The sequence below is a fragment of the Theropithecus gelada genome, unplaced genomic scaffold (assembly GCF_003255815.1).
Source record: "Theropithecus gelada isolate Dixy unplaced genomic scaffold, Tgel_1.0 HiC_scaffold_15950, whole genome shotgun sequence".
Lineage (NCBI taxonomy): Eukaryota > Metazoa > Chordata > Mammalia > Primates > Cercopithecidae > Theropithecus > Theropithecus gelada.
In genome coordinates, this window is record NW_020257714.1 from 939 (window position 1) to 12270 (window position 11332).

Genomic DNA, 11332 nt, shown 5'->3' on the forward strand with positions numbered 1-11332 from the left:
AGACTAGAGATAGATCGTAAACATAATAACAGGAATTATGCTCAGAGTCAGGGCCAGAAGTATGGTTTGAGGTGGGGTCATGGTCAGGGTCAAGATCAAAGTTAGGGTCAAAGTAAGGATCAGAATTAGGCACCAGGGTAGGGATCAGGGTTTAGGTTCAGGGTCAAAGTCCTGGTACAGGGTCAGGGTTAGGATTAGAACCAGAGCTTTGTTCTCCTCGGGACCCACCCGAGAGTGGGTCACCATGGCTTTGGAGCACCTAGTAGCGTGTCCACCTTGAAGACCAGAGTTTCGTTGTCCTTAAGACTGACCTAGGGAGATGTGTCTGCAGGCCATTGAGGAAGGTGAGGCAAAAGCTTCCTGTCTGCTCTCCGTGTGCTGAGGAGGGAGCTCTGCTATGGGCTTTACTTTCACATGTTACATTCTACAAGTCTTGTTTTACAAAAGCCTCCCTGCCTTGAGGCTTTGGCTGCTCGTCGCTGTTCATCATCACAGCATGCCATAACATATGGTAAGATTTGGGTTTGTTTCTGGGGAGAGATCTTGGTACAGAGAAAGGAGCAATGCTTAGAGCCACCATCAGGACAGTTGGGATGAAAGCTGGGGATGGGCAGAGGCTGGAGGAAACATGTGCACCCCGCTGTAAACACTTTTATTCATGTTTTAATTACTCATTTTTCTTACAGTGTTAAAGTAGTAAAAAATAGTATTGAAAAATTGAAAAGTAGCCATATTAAAACTTGCAACATTATCTAAGTTTAAATATATTATTTGTACCTCATCAACATTTTTTATTTTGTTGAGAAAGTCTAAGGTTAATTGGCAGCATATTTGTAATAGTAGATAGAACAATGTCTGTTTTATAAACATTGACATCCTACATTACACGTGTGAACCCTGAAAATCTGAGACAGCTCTCAGATTTTTTAAAAAGTGTATTTTGTCAAGCTTGAGGATGCATGCCTGTGATGCATCCTCAGGAGGTCCTGACAACATGGGCCCAAGGTGGCAGGGGCTCAGCTTGGTTGTATACATTTTAGGGAGACATGAGACATCAATCAATATGTGTAAGATGTACATTGGTTCAGTCCAGGAAATTGAGAAGGCCAGAAAGGGGGCTTCCAGGTCATATGTAGGTAAGAAACAAATGGTTTCATCCTTTTGCGTTGCTGATTACTCTCTTCAAATGAGGCAATCAGATATGCATTTCTCTCGGTGAGCAGATGGGTGAGTTTGAATAGAATTGAAGGCATATTTGCCCTCAGCAGTTCCCAGCTTGACTTTTCCCTTTAGTTTAGTGATTTTGGGTCCCCAAGATTGATTTTCCTTTCACAAGGTCTAACATATTTTCCTATGAGCATTAATTATTCATTGTGTATTTTATTACACAAATAAGGCACAGATTTTTTTAAAAACCATCAACTTTGTGGCTAGCTATATAGACATAATTACACAGAAGCTCAACTAAATTTGCAAACATTCCAGAGTTTGGGTTTCCAATAATTCTTTGTGATTCTTTAAAAGGTAAAAGTATTTTTTCCCGTAAAACATAGCAACATCTAAAATCACCTGTAGAATGTCCTGCCATTTTTGTTTCTCTAGTTTCCTCATTTTCTGCAAAGCCTCACTGAGGAAATTGACTTTGAATATCCTTTTACACTCTTGTGTTTTAGAAAACATTGTGGTAAAACATTGAATCATCATGGTCATAAGTTCTCTTCACGTACTTTCTTTCTTTGAATACTTTTTCCCAGTGGCTAATATTTGATTCTGTTGTGTTATGGCTAAAAGGTAGCCATGGACACGAAATAAAGACAAGAAGTCTTTGGAATAAGTGATCACATCACAATGAATCAATTTTCCATTGGAACATATTTTTACAAAGTCACTGTTTTGAAAATATTTAGCCATGAATTGAAACAGAGTCTGTAAGGTTATTTTTTTTCCTGGTCTAAGGCGAACAGCATTTTAGAGAATGAACCCAGGACACAACCACAGCACAAGAAAAAAATACGATAATTAAGTTTACACATATGTGTGACTACCCTAACAGAAAACATGTAAAGAGCATTTGTTTTGATTTATATGTCAATCTGCACTGTTTAATTTTTTGTGTCATAAATGCTCTTATTTAAAAAAACAGGACTAGTTAACAGTGTCAATTACTAGTAATTCGTGGTATAAATAATTAAACAAGGAAGTGTTCAAAAAATATAACTGTTTTCAATAAAGTTTTATTTTACACCATTTTTTTTACTTACTCAGAAATTGCCTCCCCCAAAAATGCAGAGATTTCCCATGTAGCCGCAACCTAGTTTCATCTCTTATTAACATCTTCTATCAGTGTGTCTCACATGGCTTATTAATATCTTACATAATTTGTCATAGTTAATGAACCAATACTGATAGACTATTATTAACTAAAGTTCATATTTCATTTGGATGCCCTTGGTTCTGTCTTACTCTGACCCAGGATCCCATCCAGGATCCCACATGACATGTAGTCATCACGTCCCTGTGGGCTCTTCCTGGCTGTGACAGTGTGTCAGGCTTTCCATGTCATGATGGCCTTGATAGTACTGAGGAGGATTGGTCAGGAATTTAGTAGAATGTCCCCCATTGTCACTGCATGTTCTCAAGATGAACAGTCACCTTTGATGTTCACTTGGATCATTTGGAAGAGCTACTGTTTGTCAGGTTTCTCCACTGTGAAGTTATTTTTCCTCCTTGCCCATACTGCATGTGTTCTTTTGGAGCAAGTCACTGTGCAGAGCCCACACTTACGGAGTGAGGAGTTGGCTCCACATTATTGATGGCTGAGTGTCCACATCAATTACTTGGAATTCTTTTACAAAGGAGATTTCTAGGCAACTCTGTTTTCTTATTCACCTGTGTATACAAATACAGACACCTAGATAATTACTTTCAGCTTTAGTTATTATTCAACACTACAATTCATTCCCGTGTTGGCCATCAGTAGCTGTTTTTATTGGCTATTATTTTTCTTTGATATATTTTAATTTTTTTTAGTACTTACTTACTTTCTGATACTTCAAGAGTATCCCGACTCCTATATTTACTGTCCCAGTTCTAGTATCAGACATTTCTTCAAAGAGCCTGATTCCTTTCAGAATGGTAGGAAAACTTACATCTGGCTGCCGAATGAGCACATTGTTGAATGAGCACTTGTTCCTCATTAGCAATGCTAGGAAGTATATGTGTGTGTCTAACCTACCTATACACACCTAATCATAAAGTTTTCTATGTAGAACTGTGTGTATCTATATTAAACTAAACATAAGTTTACATTCATGTCTCCACCTCTGATCTACTATCACATGAATCATTCTAGCCTTCTCCCCTTGTAATTTGTAACCTCCCACTTCAACAGTGAGAGACCTGGTTCCTACCATCTGTGACTTATAATGTAAGTCATTGTTTTATTCCAGATACAGATACTGTGGTTTTACAATTGTTCACAATTGCTTCTGTTGGAAAGAACTTTATAAAATAGAATCCAGTGATGAAGTATAGTTCGTTTGCCTTCAGCATACGGATTCTATTCATTTTCAAAGTGACTTAGGTCAACACCATTTTCCCTACACCTCCAGTGAGTTTTTTCCTACGTTTGTGTCTTAGTCTGTTTTGTACTTCTGTAACAGAATACCTGAGGCTGGGTAATTTATAAGTAAAAAAGGTCCTTTTGGCTCACAATACTGGTGGCTGGAATGTCTGAGATTGGGCAGTTGCATCTGGTGGAGTCTCAGTCTTTTTCACCTCATGGTGGAAAGTGGAAAGGGAGCAAGGGGTGCACCAGAGATCACATAGCAAGAATGAAAGCAAGAGGGAAGCCAAGGAACCCAGACTCTTGTTAACTACTTACTCCTGCAGGAATTAATCCATTCCTGTGAGAGCAGAACTCACTCATCCCCATGGAGGACATTAATCTATTCATGAGGGATCCGTCCCCATGACCCAAACACCTTCCACTAGGCCCCACTGCCCCACACTGCCACATTGGGGGTCAAATTTCATCACGAATTTTTGCAGGGACAAACCGCATCCAAACTATAGTAATTTGTAGCATAGTTAAATTATTTTTCACATGATGTATTCTGTCCTGGGATACTCCACCTCCTGAGTAACTTTATTTAATTTGAATAGAGTTTGATTTACCCATTTGGTTGTAAAATTCTGTGTATTTTGACCAACGCATTGTGGTAGGTATCCCACTGTTAAAGTATCATATGGAATGCTTGATAACCCCCACCCCATGGAGCCAATGGTTTCCCATCTGTGTAGTTTGCTTTCTGCAGTGTCTCATTAAATGAGGTCACACTGTGTGTATTCTCCTCAGACTGTCTTCTTGCACTTAGCAATGTGCATACAAGATTCACTCATGTCTTTGTGTGAGTTGATAGCTTGTTCCTTTCTATGGCTAAATAGTATTCCATTGCATGAATGTACCACAGTTTGGTTATGCATTTTGGGGAGCAAAACCTACCTCTTCTAACTTTGTTCCAGGGTTGGAGACCTTCAAATTAACTGACAATAGATACATTAGTAGGAGAGACAATACTTGGCTTCTTATTCCACAAGTATCATTATGGGACAAAATTCATCAGATGGCAGGATCCAGTTTACAAAGAGGTAAAAATAGCCCAAAAACAAGAAACAAGACTAGAATCTGATAACCCACAATAGCTACAGCTTTCCTTAAAAAAATTTTTTTTTTCGAGACAGGGTCTGGCTCTGTCACCCAGGCTGGAGTGCAAAGGTGCAACAATCTCAGCTCACTGTAACCTCTACCTCCTTGGTGCAAGTGATCCTCCCTCCTCAGCCTCCTGATTAGCTGGGACTACAGGCACATATCATCGTGCCCATCTAATTTATATATTTTTTGTAGAGACGGGGTCTCCAATATGTTGCCCAGGCTGATCTTGAACTCCTGGCCTCCCAAAGTGCTGGAATTATAGGCATATGCCACCATGCCCGGCCAAGTTATAGTTTTCCATTGAAACATAAAATTATTCTCTGTAGTAATCATCATTTTTGATCATAATCAAAGTAAGACTATTCTTGTTTTAAAATTAAGTCTAGTTTTGTTAGATTTTGCTTGATTATTTACGTAAGTGCAGCAAGAACAGGTGATGACCACATAGGTGCTTTCAAGTTTCTTTGCTGGAAGTTTTCATACAGAATCTCAGATTTGACTTTTAAAGGCCTTATTCAGGCTAAAAGCCAAGCTAAGAACATACTATCAAATTTCAGCTGCAGTCCTTATAGCTTTTTGTGAATTCCTCTCTTCTTGAGGCCCCCAAAATATTCCTAAATTCCTGGGCCTACCAGGAAATGACCTTCTTTACTACCCTGTAAGGCTGTGAACCCTGTAATGTAAGTATCAGGCTGACTTTTCTCAGAGTGCTGTTGGGAATGAAGTTTTTGGTGTTAAAAAAAAAAAAAAAAGAATTAACATGGGAACAAATAATCTCTTAGCAAGGCGAGCTTTACTTTCTGCAGAAAGGGTGCTACTCAATAGCTGTCCAGCCACAAGAGCACACCGAACAAAGGAGACAGAGTTACTTATAACCTGATGCGTCTACCCTACTGCTGTGTCCAGTTACCATTGGCTGGAATAGGACCTCACATTTTACACTTTACCCAATTGGCTATTAGTTTAAAACTTTCTTAATTAGGTAAGGGGAATAGAACAAAGAAAGAAAAGGAAGTTGCCAGGGATAGTTAAGGAAGTATCTCCAAATAAGGAATGGCATACACTATGGGCTGGGGCTTGTCTAGTTCTGTCCAGGCATGCCAGAGAAAGCTAGGACGACTGATTTGGAACACACACACACACACACACACACACACAAATAGTGGATAGCAATCTTATAGTAAGAAATTGTGACTTTTTACAATCTTTGAAGAACTTTCCCATTTCTCACAGTGCTTTGTAAGCATTGTCTCCATAATAGTCAACCTTACTTCCTTAAAATTGCTGGTCATAACTGATCTTAGGCACACTTCCAAAATATGATATTCCAGTAAAAACCTTGATAATATAACCAAATTTTCCAATTATGTCCTGTTATAAGGTGAACAGATTCTTACTGGACTTTTGCTAATAACTATATCATCATGAAAATAAGAGTATTCAGTAAGAATTTCAAAATTCTGGAGAGATTAGGCAGGAAAAAAAAGATAAACGCTTCATTTCTGTTTACAAAAGTATAATCTACTAAATTGTTGTAAGTTACAGTTAAATTAAGAGAGATTTCTTAAATTCAGAAACTAGAACATTAAAGAACCAGCAGTGCTCTAAAAAGCTATAAAATTATCATCAATTTTCATCAGTTCATTCAGTGCCATGTAATCAATTCCAGTCTTGCTGGATCTTGGGTTAGCAGTCTCATGACCCCATCAATTTCTCCACCAGGCTTCTGGAGATCTTCACTGAGTCAAGTGTATGGTCTTAAAGTTATTTAAGCAATATCATCAGAAGTCTTTAACCAGAGTACCTGTCATACTCTTTTCCATGAGTCTCAGAGGGAGTCCTGTATTGGAGATGAACATTCTGACCTGTAGCTGATCGCAGGAGCTTTCAGGAAAGCATCAGGGGGAAATAATATCTAATAATATCTAAATGACAAAGAGTATGAAATGGCTGTGATTATACCACAGTTGACAAGGATATTTGATTTTTTTCTGTGGCATACATTTATTTATTTATTTATTTATTTATTTAGAAACAGGGTCTCGCTCTGTCACCCAGGCTTGAGTACAGTGGCATGATCTCGGCTCACTGCAAGCTCTGCCTCCCAGGTTCACGCCATTCTCCTACCTCAGCCTCCTGAGTAGCTGTGACTACAGGTGCCTGCCACCACGCCTGGCTAATTTTTTGTATTTTTAGTAGAGAAGGGGTTTCACTGTGTCAGTCAGGATGGTCTTGATCTCCTGACCTTGTGATCCACCCGCCTCGGCCTCCCAAAGTGCTGGGATTACAGGTGTGAGCCACTCTACCCGGCACAACATTTAAAATAATAATTAGAATTATGACTCATAACTCTATACTGGCACATAGCATGGATAAGAAGGACATTGACAAATTTCCAGGAATTTTGTATAATTTCTGAAAACATAACATTTTACCCATACAAATATAACACAGGGAAGGTTAGATATCTCTTTTTATTTGTATCTTTTGTAAGGTTTTACTTATAAAAAATACGTCCTACTTTACTTGTGAAACATGCCCTACTTTTCTTGCATGTTTTCCATAGAGTTGTTTCTAGTTATTCTATTGCTTCTAGTAGTTTTATTTACACATATTGATTATAATTTTAATACTTAGTAATCATTTATTTTCCAGATAAAACTAACAAGTAAACAGTTATAAACTGTCATATATTAGCATTCCATAGTAGGTTAGAAAATGTATGAGTATACCATCTCCCAACATCTACAGGGATGTGTTTCCTCATCATACAATTTCTCATTGTGGTAGACAAAAACGTGTTTATTAATGGTCCAAAATATCTTTAGTCTCTCTGTAAAAATAAGAAGCGAAAAGTATATAAACTTGAATTATTTATGTTCAGTAATTAATGTTTTAGTATTGTATCTTATTTATAAATAGTCTAGATATTTAATGCAAATCTGTTACTTAGCTTAACTTTAAGGTTAAAAATTACCAAAAAGTATTTTGGAAACTACTATTAAGCAGATTTACAGTAAACAAATTGTTTTTGAAATAATGTTTCTCGCTTTTCACAAGATGGCACCGAAAGTGAAGAAGGAAGTTCCTGCCCCTCCTAAAGCCAAAGCCAAAACCAAAGCTTTAAAGGCCAAGAAGGCAGTGTTGAAAGGTGTCCACAGCAACACACAGAAAAGAAGATCCGCATGTCACTCACCTTGAGGTGGCCCAAGACACTGCGACTCCGGAGACAGCCCAAATATCCTCAGCAGATCACCCCCAGGAGAAACAAGTTTGACCACTACGCTATCATCAAGTTTCCGCTGACCACTGAGTCGGCCTTGAAGAAGATAGAAGAAAACAACATGTTTGTGTTCATTGTGGATGTTAAAGCCAACAAGCACCAGATCAAACAGGCTGTGAAGAAGCTCTGGGACATGGATGTGGCCACAGTCAACATCCTGATTCTACCTGATAAAGAGAAGAAGGCATATGTTCGACTGGTTCCTGATTAAGATGCTTTGGATGTTGCAACAAAATTGGGATCATCTAAACCGAGTCCAGCTGGCTAACTCTAAATATATGTATATCTTTTCACCAAAAAAAAGAAATAATGTTTTTCATAAGAATGACAACTTAATTAGAATCAAATTTATAAGCTTTAAGATTTTACGTTTCTAGTAAGTATAGTATTAGCTTATTTGAGTAGAACTCAAGCAGAATAGGAATTTGTTTGTTTCATATTCAATAGTGGTAACTTGGAAGACATAGTTGTTTTCTTACACCAAAAATGTTATATTAACCTTATTTAACTAAGTTTTATCCAAATCGTGTTAACTTAAAAAACATTTGATCAGTCCCTATATTTCTAGGAGTTTGGTGAATATTTATTTATAAATGCTTATTTTTTTCCAAACCAAGTTAGAATAGAGCACTTTTAAAGGATTTTGTAAATGAATTTTGCAACGCTATCCTGAGTTAAGAAAATATCACATATACATAACACACATTAATAGACATACAAACACAAATAGAGATTTCATAGCTTTCATCCTGAAATTTCAGCCATGAATCAGGCATAAATATTCTGATGGTTAATTTTAGACATCTACTTGATTGGATTAAGAGACACACATAGCTGGTAAAACATAATTTCTGGGCATATGTGTGAGGGTGTTTCTGGAAGACACTGAGATAACCCTGACCCAATGTAGAAGGGCACAGATATGGTTTGGCTGTGTCCCCACTCAGATCTCATCTTGAACTGTAGTTCCTATAATTCCTACATGTCGTGGGAGGGACCCAGTTGGAGGTGATTGAATCATGGTGGTGGTTACTGCCATGCTGTTCTCATGATAGTGAGTTCTCATGATCTGATGTTTTTATAAGGAGCTTTTCTAATTTGGCTCAGCTTCTCCTTGTTGTGGCCATGTGAAGAAGGACGTCTTTGCTTCCCCTTCCATCATGATTGTGAGGCCCCTCCAGCCATGTGGAACTGTCAGCCCATTAAACCTCTTTGTTCTTTATAAATTGCTCAGACTCAGGTATTTCTTCATAGCAGTGTATAAATGGATGAATACAGGCACCATCCAATTGGTTGAGACCCAGATAGAACAAAAAGGAAGAGGAAAGGGGAATTATCTCATTCTGAAATTGAAACATCCTTCTTCTCCTGCCCTTGACTTCAGAACTTCAGGGTCTCAGACCTTTGGCCTCAGAATGAGAGTTACACCATTGGCTTCCCTCATTCTGAGTCCTTTGGACCTGGACTGAGCCATGCAACGCTTTCCTGGTTCTCCAACTTGGCGCTTTCCTGGTTCTCCAACTTGGAGACAGGCTATCGTGGAACTTCTCAGCCTCCATAATTATGTGAACCATTTCCCCTAATGACTCTTCTCTCATCTATCTATCTACATATATCACATTGATTCTGCCTTTCTGGAGAACCCTGACTAATGTGATTACAATAATACAAAATTCACTAGTTTATAGAGAAGATTTGGTTTTTGCCTTTGCCCCAGTTTTTATTTGTATTTTAACTGTGTTTCTGGAAAATGGAACAAGTTTTTACCTTCTTCATATGGGGGTTAAAGCTTTTTTTTCGCTAATACTTTTGGAGATTTGTAAGATTTTCTTTTGTTTTGACATACAATCTTACTGAGGCTGAGAAATAATTTTTTTTTTCTGTTTTATTTTTCAGCCCCAGGTGTTTACTTTTGCAGATTCTTGAGCATGTTGAGAGCCTCCAAGGCATGGAGCAGGGTGCCTAAAGTTTCAGTGATTATAGAGAGTTGAGAGACTCAAATGGGAAGGGAAAAGTCTAAAAGGAGGCAGTTTGGAAGATAAAAATTTTCTCGAAGGAGCCATTAAAGTTCTAAATAATTCTTATTCTTAGTAAAGTCATGCAAACAGGAAAGGAAGTAGACAGAATTAGCTCCATATTGGTGGAACACACAGTCAGCAGAGGTTTGAGAAGGGAGAATTTAGTCAACTGAGAAGTTCCCATGAAAGGAGCAAGATCAAGATCACAGAGACACCATGAAACAAAAAGCCAGGAATAACTTCCAACCCAAGAGGAGAACACAGAGGCCTCAAAACCAAAGCTAGGATAAGAAACTTGTAGCCCAAGAGTTACCTTCCAGACAAAGAAGCCTGAGATTCCAACCCAGCTTCACAGAGTACTCACTCAAAATCTTAGTGAAACTGTAGGCTTTTCAATGACTTAGCCATGCATGCAAAAGGCATTCCTTAAGGTGGTACAGAAGATGGAGCCCCCATATCCAAAGATAGCCAAGGAGAAAGAAAGACCCCTGTTGGCAGAGCCAGTGGGCAAAGGCAACAGAAAAGGAGACAATAATCCTAATGGGATGAGATTCTTTCAGATTTAGGCTTATACAAACTCCTGAGAATTGGCAGGTTGATAGCCATAAGTGGGGTACCAACTTTTCTTTTTTTTTTTTTTTTTTTTTTTTTTGAGACAGAGTCTTGCTCTGTCGCCCAGACGGGAGTGCAGTGGCCGGATCTCAGCTCACTGCAAGCTCCGCCTCCCGGGTTTACGCCATTCTCCTGCCTCAGCCTCCCGAGTAGCTGGGACTACAGGCGTCCGCCACCTCGCCCGGCTAGTTTTTTGTATTTTTTAGTAGAGACGGGGTTTCACCGTGTTAGCCAGGATGGTCTCGATCTCCTGACCTCGTGATCCGCCCGTCTCGGCCTCCCAAAGTGCTGGGATTACAGGCTTGAGCCACCGCGCCCGGCCTCCAACTTTTCTACTCATTGGATTACAAATTCTTCAGCATCCAAAATGATTAACAAAATGACAATTTCTAGGGCATTTGTGGGAGAGTATGGAAGGTCTTTTTGAACGTTTTAATGCTGTCAACAGAAGAATGATGACATTCATAAATTTGGAAAGGAGACTTTTTTTATTTTTATGTTTTTTTTTTTTTGAGATGGAGTTTCACTCTTGTTGCCCAGGCTGGAGTGCAATGGTGTGATCTTGGCTCACTGCAACCTCCACCTTCTGGGTTCAAGCGATTCTCCTGTCTCAGCCTCCTAATTAGCTGGGATTACAGATGCCCACCACCAAGCCTGGCTAATTTTTTGTATTTTTAGTAGAGACAGGGTTTCATCATGTTGGCC

General features: G+C 38.8%; 1 pseudogene; it reads left to right on the plus strand.

Moving 5' to 3' along the window:
* Positions 1–220: 220 nt before the first annotated feature.
* On the plus strand, positions 221–8293 carry LOC112617240 (annotated as a pseudogene).
* Positions 8294–11332: the final 3039 nt, after the last annotated feature.